Source organism: Tachypleus tridentatus, chromosome 10 (genome assembly GCF_004210375.1).
Source record: "Tachypleus tridentatus isolate NWPU-2018 chromosome 10, ASM421037v1, whole genome shotgun sequence".
NCBI classification, from domain to species: Eukaryota; Metazoa; Arthropoda; class Merostomata; order Xiphosura; family Limulidae; genus Tachypleus; species Tachypleus tridentatus.
Window position 1 is genome coordinate 137,835,673 of NC_134834.1, and position 21,372 is coordinate 137,857,044.

Here is a 21,372-nt window from a genome sequence, read left to right on the forward strand (position 1 = left end):
CACCCACCACCAACTCTTGGGCTACTCTTTTACCAACAAATAGTGGGATTGACTGTTACTGTATAACGATCCCATGACTGAAAAAGCGAGCATGTTTAGTGTGACGGGGATTCGTACCCGCGACCCTTGGATTACGAGTCGAGTGCCTTAACCACCTGGCCATGCTGGTCTATAGATATTGATGGGAGGAGTTTAGTAGAGTGTTTGCTCTCAGATCCCAACCTTTCTCTCTTCAGTACTGGTTTTTGTACTTATTTCCATGCATCAAATTAGTCTTTTACTGCTATTGATCTTTCTCTTTGCTCCCTTTCACGTTTCTCTTATATTTGTTGGAGGGTTGATAGTGAACCACAGGGCAGTGTTCATTTTGCTATTATTTTGAGAGAGGCTGCTTGTGGTTGGTGCCAACCGACATGAGTGTCCTGATGGAAGTTGGACCAGGCCAACTTACCCTTTTTGACTGTTATCTCAGAATATGATCCTGCAAGCCGTCAACAGACGACTGCATGGCAGTAGTGACCGACTGTATTGTCCAATTAGCTGCTCAATGTATTCATTAAACCTCAACACGTTTTTTGCATTATTCTTGTTCATTGTGGAATCCTGCCTGCCACATAACACAGAAGGCATAAAGCAAGCTTGAGATACCTTTCATATCTTTTCACACTTTAAAACCCCATCGCTTTTCAGTGGGCCTGTGCACGTACCCAACAGGTAAGACATCAAAGCCAGAAGGAATCTTGGACTAACTATTCAAGTAGCATATATTCCACCAACAGTTCTAACGTTATATGCAACAAAATTCAGAAGGTCAGTGGATAGTATACTTTTCTCCCTTTCAGTCTTGCTCTCCAATGATAAGAAGAGCATCGCTTATACTTTCGGCAAAAGCTATTCTCCTGCATCTAGCACTTTCGCTTTATCCTCCATCTCTTTAGCCATCATGACTTGGGCAGAGTGATCGCCTCTTTCCTTTCAGGCTGATCGTCTCTATGAATATAATCACCCCCTTACACTGGTAAAACTTAAGTTTGCCTTTCATCAGTCTGGCAGCACATCAGTCAGACCTGAGAATATTCACTACATGGTGCTGTGCCATCTCTCTCTCGCTATTCTTCTAATTGTTTTAACTAGGTCTAGCAGGAAAATACTTCGGACAACCATTCAATTGCTTTGACGATCTGTCTCTGTGAGATCTTAGAGAAGGTGGTTAATACTCGTCTTGTTTGGTCCACCGAATCAAGCTGCCTGCTCTCACCCATTCAATATGAGTTTTAACGATAGTGCTTCACCGTGGACCACCTAATTTGACTTTCTCAAGCAACATCTTGTTTTGTTTTTTACCTTGAGAAGGCATATGATACTACAGGGAGGTATAGCATTTTGAGAGACCTTCACTCACGTGGGCTGTGTGGCCATTTGCCAATTCTTGTCAAAAAATTTTAAATAGACAAGTGATTCCAAGCTCATGTGGGTCTGACACTTTCCTTTCTTTCTCACAGAAACTTGGAGTCATAACTGGACAACTCCCTCTTACAGCTGCAAATGGACTCTTTCGACAACTACATCTCATGTCAGTCGTCGAGCATGAGGTTTATTGAGCAGCAGCTACAGACTGCTCTCAGTCGTTTATTGAAATGGTTTAACTTTTCTCTCTAAAACTGTTTGCATGCATTTTTACCACCAATGGGGAATTCATCTCGATCCCGAACTCCATCTCGGTGAAATTGTGCTTCCTGTAGTCCCTGAGGCAAAGTTATTGTGACTTATATTTGACATTAAGCTGACTTTCATTCCACACATCAAGCAGCTATATGTCAAGTCTACAAAGGCACTGAACATCGTCTGTGTCCTCTCTTCCACCTCTTGGAGAGTAGATCAATGTTTTATGCTAAAGATCTATAATGCCCTCGTTCGAATGAAACTGGATTATGAGTCTATGGCTGTGCCCGAACTTTGGCCTTAAAAATGTTGGGCCCCTTTTACCATCTTAGGCTCCAGCTCTGCACAGAAACTTTTTACACTTTCCCAGTCCAGAGTTTGTACGCTGAATCTCATGAGTCTCCTCTACACCTCCACTGTTTGCTATTGTCTTTACTATATATTCAAACTTTCTGTCCTTACCACATCATCCTACCTGGGGCTGTGTTTCCTTCTTCATTGGGCCATGTTTTCCAGAATAGATGGTCTGCCACTGTTCCTTTGACCTGTCCAGGTGCAGCTGGCTGAATTGGGCTTGTCCTTGGATAACGTTGCTGTCTCCACTGGCCAGCCCATCCCACCGTGGCTTATTACTAACTCCAAGTGTGATATTTATTTTTGAGTCGTCTGAAGAAGGCGGATACTTCTGATTGGAAGAACCATCTTCAATTTGCCGAACATCTTTCGAACCATCCTTCCTTTCCAATTTATATGATGGTTCGAACTCAGTTGACTCTGTGGGCTCTTCCATGGTTTGTTGTGCTTTAGTGGTTACACACAGGATCCCTTCTACATTTTATGTGTTTACTGCCGAATTGTACGCACTTTCTCTTATTCTGGATCACATAGAAGCTTATACAGTACACGAACTGTACTATTTATACTGACTCGCTTAGCTCTTTGCAGGCCCTAGAATCGCTTCATGTTAGTTTTCACCCTGTTCTCTTTGATGTATAAAACCGATTGACCCATTTCTTTTTATCATCTACTTCTATTCAGTTTTTCTGGATACCAGGCCACGTTGGTATTTGCAGAATGAGCTCACTGACACTACAGCTATGTCTGTTTGCTCTGGTACTATCACTGCTGTGTCTGTTCCATTCATGACTACGACCCAGTTGGCAGTTGACTTGGACAGATCAATGTGGTAATAGTTTTCCAGATAAAATCCTCTATTGGGCTTTGGCCGTCTTGTTTCTATAAATAGTGGAAGGATGAAGTAGTCCTAACTAAGCTATGCATTAGTTACAGTTTTTAACTCATTGTTTTATTTTATCTGGAGCTGAATCACTTATGTGTGGTCTGTGTGATACCCAAGTAATAATAACCAACATTTTATTGTTGTGCCGTTGTTGCGACCGTGAGCAATGGAATCATTTTAGACATGTTTTTACTGGTGTTGAATAGTGTCATCGGCAATGGTGGCACATTTTAAAACTTTTTTGAGGGTTATTAGCCTTTCAAATCCTTTTTAAGTTTTTATCCGACGTTCGGCCACTGTATTTATTTTAACTTAATTTCCTTTTACAGTTTATAATAATTTTAGTGTATGTGTTTTCACTGATTGTTTCACGTAGATACCCTAGTTACTTTGCATCATGAAATGCCAAACAACATTTTAAATCTTGGCCTTTGTTATGAGTTGATGTGTTTTCTTCTAGTTTTGCAGCTATACATAGATTAGCCAATTCTAAAGATAGACTATATTTGTTAAAATTTTAAATTTATCTGCAGATTCTCTTGACTGGGAATCCATAAACTATTTGTGTCAATTTCTTTCATTTTTGGTTAAATCAGCTTGAATTACAACTCTATGAACTAAATATTACGAACTTCCTCATATATTATAATTAAATGATTTGTTTATTGGTGTTATGAACGATTTTTGTGCTGTGACCAGGATTTGTTATTGCAGAATTTTAGCTTTTTAAGTATTTATCTTGTGCTGAGTACAAATGTTCACGTGGAAAGTTTATTTCCAATATTATGAAGGACTTACAATGAATAATAGGAGTGTGACTGTAACTCAAAGTCCTGCATCAATTCCAAACACGTACTCTTATGGATGTTTGGCAACTTCCATATACAACTTCAGTTCAGTTATTGCATAGACAAAACTGACTAATAAATTTTACAGTACAACTAATGTCATTTTCAGAACTGAGTTTTAAGATGATTACATTTTTTCAGTAAGCACCATGTTCTAGATAAATTTAAAGCTAGTCCTCTCCCCAAATGTCTAGTCTATCAGTAGTCACCAAATCCAAGACAGTATTCACTGGTATAAATTGGTTGGTATGGTATACTGCGAGATCTACCATTGTTCTGACTAGTTTTGTATCAATCAAAAACTTGGTCTCTTGTTCTTGTACCCTTGAAGATGTATAATAAAGTTCACCCATTCCTGAGAGAGCTGGGCTGACCATCAAACATTTAAGCATAAGCTGTTTATTATGCTACCCCAGTTTAATTGCCAGGCCCAACATGTTTGGCTCGTTTGTTGTTTCTTCTATGACTTGCCAGGCCATACTGGCTAACCTACTACTTATTGAAGTATGAGTGTTTTTGGTTCTCTGGACCAATACCCTTCCCTACCTCACTATTTTGCAAAATACTGACAATACACAAAGGATATACTTTTTTTTTATTTCCTTTCTTCTGGAACTACATATAAACAGGAGGATTATCAGCAGATGCTACAACATGGAAACAATTGCAGAACCAGAATAACTCTGCCAGTTGACTAGAAACCAGTATCACATTGCCAGGATCTGGATGTAACCAGTTAATCCTATAAATACCTGAATAGAATGTTTTTTTCTGGGGTGCAGCCACAACAGTTACCTCTGCCAGATTTTGTCACTCCTACAACCAATTCAATCATCTTGTATCTTCTTGATTTGGAAACTGCCTCTTTACTTATGAAAACAGTCTATTGATAAACTTATCCATGAAACATTTTAACAATCAGCTGAAGTCATTGCTCAGTATGCTTTAGCATACAGATAGTGCGGACCATGCACATTAATGTCCAGAATCTTGTTGGCACTTCTCTTCTGAGCCTTGAACTCAGCATTATGGATTGCTCAGTTTTCTGTCAGGTTTTCTGTTACCTAAGACCATAATGGAGTCTATTGCCGGGCCATCTAAGCTCAAGATTAGGCACCAGTTTTCTAGTCAATTACCTACCTGCAATATTTGAAAAATAGCTCTAAGTATTCTTTACTACACTTTTGAACACAGTGGCAAAAATCTGCTGTGTCTTACAGGGACTTGTGGTAGTGGCCAGAGCCTCTACTTTGTGACTTCCCAGCTATTATCTGGCTGAGACTTTGCTAACATTGAGGAAATGATGCAGTATACTAACATAGACTCCAATCCTTGGACAAGTATTCAGTTTCTGATTCAAGGCAGCAGAATAACAAGTTGATCCCAGCAACTCATTCATAATTGCACGAGTAAAATGTAAGTCTGGATTTTGTTTTGAAAGTGTCACTCAAAGATTCAAGACAGACATCTCCTGCCTCCATTATGGCATTGTTGTTCTCTGAATAGACACAGTGTGGAAATTATCAGTCAGTTTTACTATGCAATAAGTGAAATCATGTTCTTAAGGAGAGTTAACTGAGATGGGGCAGGTTGAGCCAAAAAACAGTGGACTACAAGAGTGTATGTAGCAGAGGGAAGCACATTACCTCCAAATGTTGTTCAATGCTTTATTATAGGTGAAGTATACTGTTTTTGTCCAGAAAGAAGCAGCACCAGTTCAAGTAGTTATCTGCCTAATGAGGGATGAAGTCTCAAGGCTGGTTTATTTTTTTTAATTTTGGGTAATTAGTTATCCAGCTTCCTTCTGAAATGGTCATTAGTACTGTAGTTAAAATAAGGGTAGCAATAATGCAAGGGTTGCTTCTGTATCACTTTATCTGATAATGAAACATAGCTGTCCAAATATCTGAGATTGATTGTTTGAGAATTGTGCAAATAGTCTGGACTCAAGTTAGCAAAAACTTAGTTATTTATTGAGTGATTGTTGAGGTACCTGTGATATTAGATGGTCAACTGAGTCGAACAACAGTAATTTATCAGATCAAATAACTACAATGTTGGCTTTCCTGGATGTAGCCAGTGATGTGTTTAAATGGATTATCAGAACAAAAGAAAGTATGCCAAGATTCTGTGATGATTTTAGATAGGTGAATGTGGATGACAAGAGCAAACTTAAAACTCCTTTTTACAAGAGATATTATTTGTTAAAGTTTTGCATGATGCCATTTAGCACTTATCACTTTTGAGAGGTTTTATGCTGAAGAGTCTGCAATGGGAGAGATGCTTGATTTATGTCTTGATCTCATGTGAACCATTTAAATTTGGTATTCCATTGGATAAAGAAGGCAGTTTTGAAATTTGAACTGTGAAAGTGTTCTCATGTGCATGGAACATTTCTTGGTCTCATGATAAGCAGGGGTATAGCCCCTACAAACCCTGCAAAGATAGCAGTGATACAAGACTAGCTTCAACGTGGACCAAATATGAAGTCTTTATAAAACACTAGTGACATTATATAGTAGGAAGTTCACTGCCCTTGGGGATGAAGCATTGTTGAAATGTTTCAGGAACTTTAAAACTCTGGAAAAGAAGATAGTACATTAGATTACAACGTGTTATTTTACGTTTTATCACCCATGTTGACAACACAGAACTACTGATGGATTTTCTCAACATACAAACAATGGAAATTGAAACCATTTCTGCTATACTAATATTAAGCTACATTTCACAACCTCTGGAGAGATAAACTGAAAGATCCAGAACTACCTTGAGTACTTCTTGCTCTGCAGCATGGTAAAGCTTCGCCAACACAAATTTAGGAGCATAGCATGTATGCATGTAATATGATGAACTTATCCAGACAGCTAAGAATGCAGGAAATGGTGTTTTACCATTATTAGCAACCAGTAATCCATGATTCTTGGCACATCATGATATCACAGTATTATGAATGAATGTTTTGCTCAATGGTTATGTAAATTTTGTAAGGTGTGTGTCACCCAGATAAAAAGTTGGTCAAAACAGGGTAAACTCCAGCAGACAATTGTTGGATCTCTTCTACAGAGACATTGCTGGTCACTTCTACAGCCTGATTATTAGTACCCATCTGTTGTCATTGTGTACTTAAGCATAGTCCATAACTGAAAAGTTGATGTACTATGAGATATCCCAGTTTGAGGCACCAAAAGAAATTAACATGAATTATGGAGATGATTTTGACAGCTAACTGTTTCCTGGAGTGTGTAAAGTGTTGGATATGGTGAAAATGAACCCTTTGCAATACCATCCTCATTCCAGGGGTGTAGTAGAATGGATAATATACAGATAATGATGTGTATGTTTGTAGTGTTTGTTTTTCCCAACCAAATGAACCTGGATAAGCATTTGCTATGTGTCATGATGACATGCAGAAGTCTTTAGATTGTTTCTCAAACATATTTATGTTTAAGCAGGAAACACTGCTACCTTTTGACATTATGTATGGTCCTCTCCCTAAAATATTCCCTACAATGTACACAATATTTAGTGGTTAAGGTCTTCATTACTTGACATGAATGAGTTTGCATACCAAAAGCTTTAAAAGGCCAATATAATCAGAAATCTTATGATGGGTAAAACAACAAAATTACCAGCATGGGGACTAGTCATCACCTTGGAATGTGCTCACAGTAGCAGCTTGGTTAGACAAATAGCTTGGTCTTCTGGCTAGACAAATACGTACCTTGTACTTTAGTAAATTGGTCCATTTGTTTGCAAGTTACAACATACATAATATGTTAAAACAGGCAAAAAATATTGATAAGCTGGATCCATAGATTATAGAGAAGACTCTCATGTACTGGCTTGAAGGATTCAGTGGTCAAGACTAATAAGTTAAAAAAAATGTAGATCATGTTTCATTGCAAGCCAGTTGAGGAAATACTAATATTAGAGATGGGAAACGGCCCCAACAGTTGGCTGAGTGGCTACTAATGGCCTTTGATTAAAGTTATTGGAATAGACATCAATAATCAGAAGTTAAGATTGTCAGTTGGTCTAAAAATCAATGATTAAAAGGAAATAACATTCCTTGCTTCCCAAACTATCAAGTGAAATTGCATACGTGATTTGCAATTGATGAAATGCAGCTGAAATTGATGAAGTTACTAGATATTTTTGAACAACTGAAGATGGCTGCTAATAGTTAGAAAACACATTTGAAAGAATGTTGCAATTCTTGATTTTCAAAGCTATAAGATAATATTTTGTGATGCAATGTATGCATCACATTATATTATTATTACTCACCAGCATTTAGGGTGGTTTATTAATTACACTATGTAACAAAGGTTTTACCTTTTCTTCTTCCTTGGCAGAAAGTGTTATTTCCCAATTGCTTATGCCTAAAGTTAGGTCTTTTCCATTTTTTTCTTTTCAAAATTTGCTTTTGTGACCTGCATAATGAAATTTTCAAAGTTACCCATTTTCCAGGACATTCCAGGTAGATTCAGTGCTGAGTAGCTGATAAAGAATCTTCTCAAACTAACAATAATTTTCAAGAACTTTCTAGAATGTTGTAAAACTTAGGAAAAATTTTCAAGAACCTTTTAGAATTTTCTAGAACTTTCCATGGTAATATATATACAGGGGCTCACCACTTCAGTTTAGTTCTAACTGCCTAAGTGAACACATAGACCTATCTCAAGAAGTTACAAGCATTCTCCAGATGCATTATGCAACGTATGTGGCTAATTTATCAAGACAAAAGTGAAAAAGTACTCTGTGACAGCATCTGCTAAAATGTGTGAAGCCAACAAGACATATTTCGACATAACTGTCGGGGATCAAGACAAACCCTGGGCATCTCATTTTACCTACGAGCACTGCAAAAAACTCTAGAAGGTAAGAAAGCTGTTTGTTGCTTGTTTGAATAGTAAGATTTTATATTATAAAAATATCAGACCTTTCAACATTTAAGTATATTTTAATTTATTTTTTTAATTTCCAATAGTATAGAAAAAATATCACATATAAAACATTTTGCATGAACCTCTTACACATTAGTTGTGGATGAAATAAATTTGTTCTTCATAATAACAATTTTATTTTGTTCTTTTGCAGGATGGTACAGAGGGGAAATGAGGGTCATGGAGTTCGCTATTCCAAGAATTGGGTGTGAACGCACTGACCACTCAAACAATTTCTACTTCTGCATAGTGGACCCTTCCAAACATCGGGTTGGCAAGAATGCATCTGCTATCATTATCCGAACCTTGCATTATCCATCGCTCCAGTGTACCCACTCTGCCAGAGAGAAAGCAAGCCATCCTCAGAAGAGAGCAGCAAATCAGGAGGTAGAAGCTGAAGATCTAGATTACAATTTCAGAGGTGCAGCTGGTGAGAGAAACCTATACTACCCCAACTGAAGAGACCTAAATGAGTTGATCAGAGATCTTGTTCTAACAAAGTCGAATGCCGAACTTTTGACATCTCGGCTCAAGGGGTGGGATTTGTCAGATGAAAGTGTGCAAGTCACAAGTCAGAGGAAGCGTCACCGACATTTTTCAAGATTCTTCACTCCACAAGATGGGTTCTGCTTCTGCCACAATGTATCCAGTCTGTGCAACGCAATTGGAATTCCCTGTAACCCGAACGAATGGCACCTCTTCACTAATAGCTCATCCAGAAGCCTCAAAGCTGTGCTGCTCCATAACAGGAATAAGTATCTGTCTCTTCCCCTGGCTCATTCGGTGCACCTCAAAGAGGAATACATCAGCATCAAGATCTTGCTAGAAGCCTTGAAGTATGATGAGTATGGCTGGGAGGTTAACAACATTAACAATAACACCAACATTAACACTAGAGATATCAAGAGAATTTATAGGCAAAGTGAGATCAGTTGTGAGACTTGTGCCAGTTGAGTCAACCTGTAACGCATCAACATTATCATTTGATTTTGATTTGGAGGATCATATTGTGTAAGTTGAGTGAAAAAATTAGTCAGCTTTCCAGTCTTGGCCACTAAATCCAAAGCCTTTTGTTGGTTCTTTTTTGCCAGTTTTCTCTTGTGTCTACCACTTAATTGAACATGTTTCATCTTGTAGTCTGAAAAATACAGAAACGAAATATTAAAAAAACACAAAAGAATATGGATCATATATAGTTATAATGATTAGAAGAACTCTGAAATTCATAAAGAAAAATGTTGGTTAGACAGTCAAACACACTAAACTCTAGGTTTACATTTAGACAAAGATTGTCAGAAAGTTATCTTAGGACCTAGGTCCATCAGCATATAAACATGAATTCATAAATACCTTTATTGGTTTGCTGCATTCTAATTGGTTGAAAACCATTCAAGACTGGCTTCAATTCATTTTAGGAGAATTAGTTTTTAGTCATTGCAAAAGTTTCATTAAGTTTGTTGCTATGGTAGCTGTATGCAAGAAGCAATGTCAGTGGTAATATGCAAATTCTTTGTGAGCGAAAAAGTATTCCAAAACAATTTGTGATCAACAACACATACTGTAGTAGCCTATATACACAATGATCATTATGTACTGGTACACATACATAACATATAATCAATTGTAAACTGTACTGCACAATGAACTACTAAATACTGGGTTGGGCCTAGGCTAGAGTACCTTAATCCTAATCACATACATTAAGAATGAGTTGTAACCTGGGTACTTTAGATGAGCCAACAAACTATATATCAACAAAATAGTCTTATGTCTGAAACATTATCTGCATGCGTGGATGCGAAGGCAAATTCAAAATGACATTAAAAAGCAGAAGAGATGATAAAAGAATTATGTGCTATTAATTGAACAACTAAATTAGTTGGAGCTACTGATCAGATGTGGAAAATAATTTTGTATGAAATCTTAAATCTTTAGCTACTGGCTAGGTTGTTCAGTTTCTTAAGCCATCCAAGCAGTGTGTTGTTGCAACTGTAAAACTTATTAAATTTAATGTTGTATCTACCTAAATACTGAATAAATGTGTGACAAGGTTATAATGCCATTGTACACGTTATTGGTCAGATTACATTTGGAGTATAATGTTCAATCTTAGGCTCCTTACCTTAAAAACGAGACTCAATTGTTGTACACTTTAAATATTTGCTGCATTATAACCTTTGATACAGAATGTGTATCTTCACAAAAGTTGGTTGACTTTTAGTAAAGATTGCAAGTATTAATAAAATATTTTTACTAAAGATTTGTTTGAATCTGTTTCATTACTAGCCTGAGTGCAAAATTATTTCATGTGATGTTTGAAAAAAAAGAAACAATTCTTCATTCCAAAAATCTCAAATATTATTTGTATAATTTCTAAAATCTCCAGTTTTCAGTAATACTTTGTATGTGTGTTATTTTCTGTACTGTAACTCCATGGGGTTTTTCACTTAACCAACGTTGTAACCATCATAAAAAAATTAGGAAATGTAAATTTTGCTTTTTTCATGCTAGAATAAATGTATATTTTTACATTAAAATACAAATTTTCAGTCTAAGTAGCTTGAGTCTCATAACACTATATATTTATATATATATATATATATGTTTTTATTATATTGACTTTCCTGTCATGCCCAGTTAACATTACACAACTTACATTGATGAGGTGCACATGCACTCATGCTACGTATCCAGAAATATAAAACTAACCTTTAGTCATCCTTGTCTTGGCTTTGTTTTAGTGGACTAGTATTTTGTAATATACGGTCACATTTCAATTATTAGGCATTATATCATCCCATAAGTAATGTCCAAAAATTTAATACAGAAAGTGTGTCATCACTTCTGTCTTTAGAGAAAGTTTTAATGACTAAAATCTATAGTAGGATGTGTGTAAAAATGTTCAGACAAATAAAAGAAACCAACCCAACTCCACTTTTCCAGAACATTAATCAAATAAATCCTTATGAAGATGGATGTGTCTGAGGGTCACATCAGGCACATAATGCTTTATGAGTTTAAAAAAAGGGAATAGTGCAGCAGAAACTACATAAAACATTCAAAGTGTTTATTGTGTGGAGTCTTTCAATGAAAGAAAATGTCAAAGGTGGTTTCAGAAGTTCAGTTTACGTGACTAGAGCTTAAGTGATGCACCACATTCAGGTCACCCTGTTGAGTTTAATGATGACTTTCTGCTGGTTGCACTTGATGAAGATTGTGCTGTAAGAAATGAACTAGCACAGAAACTTAATTCAACCCATTCAACAGTTCACCATCATCTGCAACAGCTTGGAAAGGTGTCAAAACTTAGAAAATGTGCCCCCCATGATTTGACAGAAGCCAACCTTAGAGCAAGAGTGAACATTTGGACTTCTCTGCACTCTCGTGAATGAATATAACTCACCTTTCTTGGAAAGGTTAGTGTTTGGAGATGAAAAATGGATACTTAATAATAATGTTAAGTGCTGCAGACAATGGCTCAATGCAGGTAAAGTGGTGAAGCATAGTCCAAAATGGACCTCTACCCTAGAAATGACTTGTTAAGCATTTGGTGAAATATTGTTGGTGTGATCCATTTTGAGTTGCTGCCCCTCAACGTAACGATTACATTAGACTTCTTTTGTCAGCAGTTAAATCGCTTGAATGTTGCACTGAAAGATGAAAGGCCTGCCTTGATCAATTGTAAAGGTGTTGTGTCACACCAGGATAATGCATGGCCCCATACAGCAAGGATCACATCTGCAAAGATTGAAGACCTAGACTGGGAAAAACTTCCACATCCTCCTTATTCTCCAGATCTTGCCCTATCTGATTATCATCTGTTCTGAAGTCAGCAGAACTATCTTGAAGAAAAAGTGCTTGGAACACATGAAGATGTCAAACCTATCGTCTCTACATTCTTTTCCTCTTAGCCCCAAGAATTTTATAGAAGTGTCATTCAGAAGCTTGTGAATCATTGGCATGAAATAATTACACTATGTAACAAAATTTTTACTTTTTCTTTTTCCTGGCTAGAAAGTGTTATTTTCCAATTGATTATGCCTAAAGTAAATGGAAAAGATCTATTTTTCTCTTCAAACTTTGCTTTTGTAACCTGGGTAATGAAATTTTCAAGTTTACCCATTTTTCAGAACATTCCAGGTAGATTCAGTGGTGGGTAGGTGATAGAGAATTTTCTCGAACTTACAAGAATTTTCAAGAACTTTCTAGAATGTTGAAGAACATAGGAGAATTTTCAAGAACTTTCCATTGTAATATATATAAGAGGCTCACCAATTCAGCTTAGTTCTAGCTGCCTAAGTGAACTGAGATGGCATCAAGAAGCTGCAAGCATTCTCCAGACGCATTCTGCTATGTATGTGGCCAATTTATGAAGACAAGAGTGAAAAGTACTCTGTGACAGCATCTGCCTTGAAGTATGATGAGTATGGTTGGGAGGTTATCAGAGACTTCAAAATGGTGGCATTTCTGATGGGTCTCCAAGGAGGCTTTAACAAGTTTCTTTGTTATATTTGCCTTTGGGACACTGCAGCACACTAAAACAGGAAGCACTGGTCACAACAGACCATGTTCTCGTGGAAGGCACATTGTCAAGTATACGCCAATAGCAGACCTCCAAAAGATGCTGTTCCTGCTGTTGCAGATAAAATTGGGTCTTATGAAACAACTTGTCACAGTTCTTGATAAGGAGTCTGCTGCCTTCAGGTACATTCGAGACTTCTTCCCTAAGCTGTCTGAGGCAAAGATCAAAACTGGTGTCTTTGTTGGGCCACAAATAAAGAAGATCTTGGAGTGCACAGAAATCCCCAAGAAGCTCAGTAGGAAGGGAAAAAAAAGCTTTGTACAGCTTTGTCACAGTGGTTCGGGCTTTTTGAGCAATCACAAGCCCGAAAATTATGTGAAACTGGTTGAGGCTCTGGTGAAGAACTACAGCAAAATGGGCTGCAGGATATCCCTGAAAGTACATATCCTTAATGTTCATCTTGATAAATTAAAGGAGAACATGGAAGCATACTCAGAGGAGCAAGGCGGGCGCTTCCACCAAGATATACTGGACTTTGAACGCCGCTATTAATGAGTGTATAATAAAAACATGATGGGAGACTGACTATACGTGAAAGTGATTTACATTACAGTCGCATATTTCGAGAAACTGCTCCTTTCTAAACATTTTTGTTCATTTTTGTATAAATTTAGTGTAAATACATATAAATCTTGACTCATATATTGTTTTATTCAGACCTTATGTAAATAAAAATGTGCAAATTTGCCCGTTTTTACATTGAAAATAGGTTAATTTCTAAATTTCATTATCGAGATCACAAAAGCAGAGTTTGAAGGGAATAATGGTCATTTTCTGTACTCGTACAACATAAGCAATTAAGAAATATCACATACTGTCCATGAACAAAATTTGTGTTACATTGTGTTATAAGATCAGATTAACTATCTAGCAGTTTCATCAGACTATATATCTTTTGCATTGCAGATGGTATCTTTTCATGTATCACGCAACTTACGATGGCTTGTACTGGTAAATATAATGTCTAAAACATTAATAATTTGTACATCTAAATGTGAGAGCTCAGTGTTTAAAATGGCACTATGTTCCTTGTTTTATAAACTACCTAGTAAGTGTTGAGGAAATGTGTCATTTGATCTTTTGAGGGATCACTCACCTTACTTTCTGAACTACTTAGTTAATTTTTGGAGTAAAGTGCCATTTGACTATTAGAGGATAACTCACCTGGTCTACTTAAGTGGTGGGAAATTTAGGTAGCATTTAACTAGATTCTCCCCTGTAGATGCAAAGAATGTGTAACTTTTCCACTTGCAGTGACTGGTGATAAATTTAGTTTAAAGCCCCAGTCTGACTGAACTCTAGAAGTAATTATTGTTTTATAATGTGTAACAGATCTATTTTTATGCATTTATTCTAATATCTGCGTTTGTTTCAGTTTGATGCATGTAACGTATGTAATTAAATGTTCTAAATTTTTTAGAATATTCTTAAGAGTAAGAATAAACTTTAGAAAATCGTGTGTGTCAATATTGTTGGCAAATATTATTAATTTGATACATATTGACATTCAATTAATTTCTAAATTCAAATTCAAATTTTCCGTTATTTGAAATTGTAAGGTAACACAGCATACGTAATATAATAAATCAGAGACTCGTCCGAGATTAATTATAATACGTAAGAAATGCTTGAAAGGTAAAACGTTTACTTTGAGAGTACATGAATAGAAGCACACTACGAATGAATGGTTTGTAAAAAATAACTTGAAAAGGTTACCAAAGTAATTGTGCATAAATTGAAAGCAGTCCAAGCTCATTGGGCCCTACATGACCAAGCGTGTTAAGGCGTGCGACTCGTAATCTGAGGGATTTGCGACTGTAATGTAAATCACTTTCACGTATCAGCCCCCAAATATAGTTCCCAATCATGCTTTCGTTATACGCTTCCAGGTCACAAAAGCACTTTGAAGAGAAAGATAGGTCTTTTCCATTTACTTTAGGCATAAGCAATTGGGAAATAATACTTTCTGCCCAGGAACAAAAAAACTAAAAATTTTGTTTCATAGTGTTATATTACGTAACAATATACAATATAAAGTTCTTTTATTAAATTTGGAATGTAAGGCAGTACATGTGAAGAAACTAATTTTAAAATGGTGCCGACAGCCATAGTGTTAAAGGAAAAGAATGCTTAAGATGGATGAAAAAATATTATTCATTTTTACAATAATTTTGAGATAATCGATAAAAATCAATCTTTTGACAGTGTGTAAGTGTACAACAATGAAAATGTTATCACTACAATGTTATTTTTGTTGTAAAAGTTATTGTAAGATAAGGTGAACTGTGTGGTCATATTTTATTACTTTAACTTATTTTTGTTGCTACACTAAATATTACTAAATATTCGTAGATCTTATAACAACGTAGTTGACGTTTAAAATGTAAAAACTAAACGTGTATTATAATTATACTTTGACGAAGTTATACTATATACAAATCTTGGTGAGTACACAATAGTATTTTTAAACAAATAGGTCGAAAACAGAAATTATCAGTTTTGAGGTATGTAGAATATAATTTTCTCATGTACCTTAAAATATTGAGAGTATTATAAATGTACGTTAAGCTTTCTGCGTGGTTATGTAAAATACAAGAGCCTAGAGATAATCTAATAACGTTGGTGAAGTGTTTTTATGCGAACTAATAGGAATGATCTTTATAAAATGATTTCATGTAAAGAAAAAGATATGTCTTTTATTGTAGATCATCCCTTTTGTTATAAACTCATATACCTTAGAGGTAGGCCCGGCATGGCCAGGTGGTTAAGACACTCGACTCGTAATACGAGGGTCGTGGATTCGCATCCCCGTCGCGCCAAACATGCTCGCCCTTTCAGCCGTGGGGGCGTTATAATGTGACGGTCAATCCTACTATTCGTTGGTAAAAGAGTAGCCCAAGAGTTGGCGGTGGGTGGTAATGACTAACTGCCTTCCCTCTAGTCTTACACTACTAAATTAGGGATGGCTAGCACAGATAGCCCTCGAGTAGCTTTGTGCGAAATTCAAAAACAAACAAACAAAACCAAGCTCATTGTATATGTAACAATACTTACTGTGGATATATATGTATCAACAGTTACATGGGTATGGTTGTACACATGTGTATGAATTTTACATGGAGACATAAATGAGTATTAAACGTATAATACAAATGGATGTTTTGCATGAAGAATTGGCATGCGAGGACAACTGCAATTACTTTCCTGAAAAGTATTATTTGAAAATACAATGCCCTGTTATTTCACTAATACTGCCAAGAAAATATTTCAATTTTGACATTGAAATGTTCAAGCGGTTGTGAATTCTCATGGAAGGATAATAGTGATACAAGAACTTACACTAAATCTAACAGAGAGCAAAGTTTTTCTAGTATTTTCAAGATGTAAGATATTTTAATTGAATCAAATTTAAATACTCATGAATGGATAAAATTAACAGTTGTATATAAAATTCATAGATAATAGTTTAAATATAACAAATATAAAGTTGTTGTGCCCAGTGTTTTATTTGGTTACATTACAAAAATATCTGTAATTGAGCAGATTTATATATTTATTAAAGTACACAGAAAATAGAACATGTCTCTGAAGTTCTTTCATTGGAAATAAGCATCACCATCAACAGATATGTTACTATGTGTAGTGAAACCACTACCTTTCAAAAGGAAAGAAAACCTTTCTGGAACTAGGTTCATGGTAGGATAGGCTTCTAAACAATACCTGCCATCTTAGCAGTCACCGCCACTAAGACAATGATCACAGCAGCTGTCAAGATAAAACAGTCAGAAATCAGACCATATCTATTACCTCTTCCAAAGGAAATATCCGTAAGCAAAGAAACATCAATTTTAACTATTGGACCCATCATTGTTCCATCAGTGTAAGCTATGTGATGGCTTATATCTTGATGGTGGTTTAGCCATTGCCAACCAAAATACTCCACGACTGACTCCCATGGCATGTAATGGTTTAATTCTTAACTATTTTACCTCATTGTGCAGCAGATCCCCATACTGAAATGGCATTCTTAAGAGATGTCTACTCACTATACCAAAGTCTGGGTCCTATACAGATGAATGCTGGCTGTGATTGAGATCATCCTAACTGAGTTTGCTGAGTGCAGACCCATCTGCTCCTAGATAAAACCCGAAAAATCATCATGACTACTGCAGTGTAACTCCTTAGAGGATGATATTGATTATTATGTATAACATTATTTAAATGGTTTCCCCTTTTATGTATATGTATCTCAACGGTTAGTCTGAAAGCTTATAATTTTAAAATACAGGGTTTCAATACCTGTGGTTGGCACAACACTGTCAGCACAGATAACCCAATGTTTAATTTTGAACATATAATATATGTATGTATTATTTTTTAATTCTGATTCTAACGTCTTCTTAAAGTTATCTTTTTTATATATATGACGTAAGTATCAAGATTCTACGGTAAAAGGTGTTTCTTATGTGCCAAGTTGAATTACATATTTGATTAAAGTTTATTATATATTAATTCTCTGTCAAATAAAATTTGTTTCCTTAGATAGCTATTACATTATTATCAGTGGCGTAGCGAGGGGGGGGGGGGGCAAGGGGGTATATCTGTTCCCGGGCGCAGCATTGGGGTGGGAACGCCAAATTCATGTTACATAATTAGGAATTATGGCTTACAGTTCGTCACGAGGGGGCGCGAAAACTGACTTTGTCCCCGGACGCTGAAAACCCTAGCTACGCAACTGATTATTATTATCTCGCTCAGGGGTTGTATATTTATGTTTGTTAATGGTGTTAGTTAAATGAATTTTTTTTTATAATTTCTAATTATATATTATGCATCATTTTTAAAGTTTTGTCCACTATGCGAAACATATCTTTTTAAAATTATTTTTGTTTTACGAAGTAATTAAGATCTATTATTTGCTAAAGATTTGTTAGTAGGAGTTAGAAAAGTTATAGCACCACTCAATGACCAATGTGCATGTATACATTTAATTGGTTTTAAAGTTTCAAGTTAATGCTGGCTTGAAAACAAACCTGAAACATGGGTGAATGATGTAGGAAACGTATGGTATACAGGCACACAATTTATTTTCTACCATATCATTTTAATGCAAAAGTTTACACTTAATATGTGTACAAGAAAAAAAGAATTAAATTACTTTTGCTTTAGCTACCTATTGTTTTGTATCATTCCCCTGAGATGGTACTTGGTCTATCCTTGAGCAAAATTGTTTTGTTTGTTTTGTTTTGGAATTTTGCATAAAACTACTCGAGGGCTATCTGTGCTATCCGTCCCTAATTTAGCAGTGTAAGACTAGAGGGAAGGCAGCTAGTCATCACCACCCACCGCCAACTCTTGGGCTACTCTTTTACCAACGAAAAGTGGGATTGACCGTCACATTATAACGCCCCCCACGGCTGGGAGGGCGAGCATGTTTGTCGCGACTCGGGCGCGAACCCGCGACCCTCAGATTACGAAGCGCACGCCTTAACGCGCTAGGCCATGCTAGGCCCCCTTGAGCAAAATAGCTGTGAAACTGCTTCTTATGTTTGAAAGTTGTAAGAGATTTACCGTTATACATTTATTTTAGTGCTATGTAACGTATATTCTTGACTGTGTATTGTGCAAGTCCAGCTTTTTCTCGAAACTTAGAGAATTCTTGAAAGTGAGAATCAACAATATTTGTTTACAAAAACGCGCTGGATCATTGTTAAAAATTCTAGGAACTTTTAAAACCGAGGCGCCGAGAGACAGTTATTATTGGACAGCTACAATTAGTGTGTTATAGGCCTCGGAAGCTATAATTTTGATTAACGTCTATTAATCGGAAAACTACAGAACTGAACCAAGAATATTTATAGATTTCTAACGTTACAAACCATTCCACTTCAATAAATCAACCTTGGACGTCAGTATTTCTACGAGGACATTAAATATCTTCATCTGTAAAAGTCGGCTTGCAAGCGACGTTAGGCCAACCGAACCAGCTATAGGGAGGTGTGACAATATCAATTCAGTATTAAGTTACTGAGTATTGTCTGTAAGTTTGTAAAACTTGTATCACATATAAACCATCATTTGTAATAACTATTAGCAATAACCGTTCTTATAAATTGTATTACTTTTTGTTTGTATATTAAAATATATTTATGTTAAAAATTGTGTGTCTCAATCTTGTTTGCAAATATCATGTACTGGATGCATATTAATATCTAATTAACTTCTAAATTAAAATTAAAATTTTCGGCCATTTGAAATCTTAATACCTAGTATAGTAACATAATTCAGACACTTGTTGGATATAAATTATAATAGGTAACACAGTATATTAGTAATGCTACTGCCCGACATGACAAGGGGATTTAAGGGGTGCAACTCGTAATCCGAAGGTCGCGGGTTCGCATCTCGGTCGCATCAAACATGCTCGCCCTTTCAACCGTGGGGGCGTTATGTGATGGTCAATCCCACTATTCGTTGGTAAAAGAGTAGCCCAAGAGTTGGCGGTGGGTGGTGATGCTGCCTTCCCTCTAGTCTTACACTGCTAAATTAGGGACGGCTAGCGCAGATAGCCCTCGAGTAGTTTTGAACGAAATTCAAAACAAACTAATGCTACTAAATAATTTACAACGCATGTATTGAAAATAACAAAATTAAAACTAAAAGAACGTTAAAAACTGATGCACTATTAAAACAAGACAATAGGCTTGGCATGGCTAAATGGTAAGGGGTACTCAACTCGCAATCTCATTGTTGCAGGTTCGCTTCCACTTCACTCCAAAAATACTCGCTCTTTCAGCCGTGGAGACGTTGTTATGATGGTTAATCACACTATTCGTTGATAAAAGAGTAGCTAAATTAGTGGCGCTTAGCGCAGATAGCCTTTGTGTAAATTTACGCGAAATTACAAACAAAACAAGGTACGAGAATTCGCATATATATGGTTATCATTTGTAGGCCAAAAATCATTATTAGTAGTTCATTTATTATGAACTCATTATGTCAAACCATGGCTTACCACGTTGTTACATACACGATTTTAGTCTACAGGGTGGCCCGTAAATCCTTACCCATCCATATGTTATTATGTTATATTCAATTACGTATGTATTATAAATTTGTTTCTTTTTTTTTCAGAGAAATATGGCTGATGTAAGCCCATTTACACTAGAAGAGCGTATTGTGACAAGTACGTGGGTATATGAGCGCAAGAATACTGGTGACAGCATATAGATACACTGGATACATAAGTTATATGGATGGGTAGGGACTTACGGGCCACCCTGTAGAGTAAGATTTAGGCCTAGTTGATCTTCTACCTTTACCATTAGTAGACAAACACAATTAAGAGATGAAACAACCGACTATAGGTCTAGCTCTTCCTACTGTAAACTCTGACGTGCTACAAGTGATTTTTATTTTACACGCATTTTTCAATTGGTCAGTCAAGGCAGTTGGCGTTGTTGATATTGGATGTTACTGAATATCGCTCGGGTGAAATTATACTTCGCTGCCACCATGATCTTCACACGGTATAGTGTTTTCGAAGAACACGTCACAGTAAACTGTCTTCGAAGAGAAGGACTGGAAATGTTTTGCAAACATATTGTAATTATTGGCGATGCTACTAGTACTATATCTCTTTATTTCAAATGTAGTTGTAATTTTCGCCTGTACTGGCAACTTGTGGCTGTGTATTTCTGTTTAATTTATTTGGAGTTTTGCGCTGTAATAGATTAGAGGGAAGGCAGCTAATCAACACAGCCAACCCTTGTGGTATTTTTTTCTACCAAATAGTGGGATTGCACGTAACATTACAACACTGTCACGGCTCTAAGAGCGAGTACATTCAGTAAGACGGGGACTCGAATCCGCGACAGGCTACATTTTGAATTAAAGTTGTTCAAAATAGCTCCAGCACTTTGCCTTACGATTGTCGTGATAACCGTTCTAATGTTGCTTAACCTAGTGAAAGACTAAATGCACTGACTTTCTAATTTTTTAATTGACAGTCCAGTTTTTGTGTATAATTTAGTTAAGTGCACTAGTATGTGCAGTATGAAATTTTCTAGTTTTTGTAAACATTAGACCTAC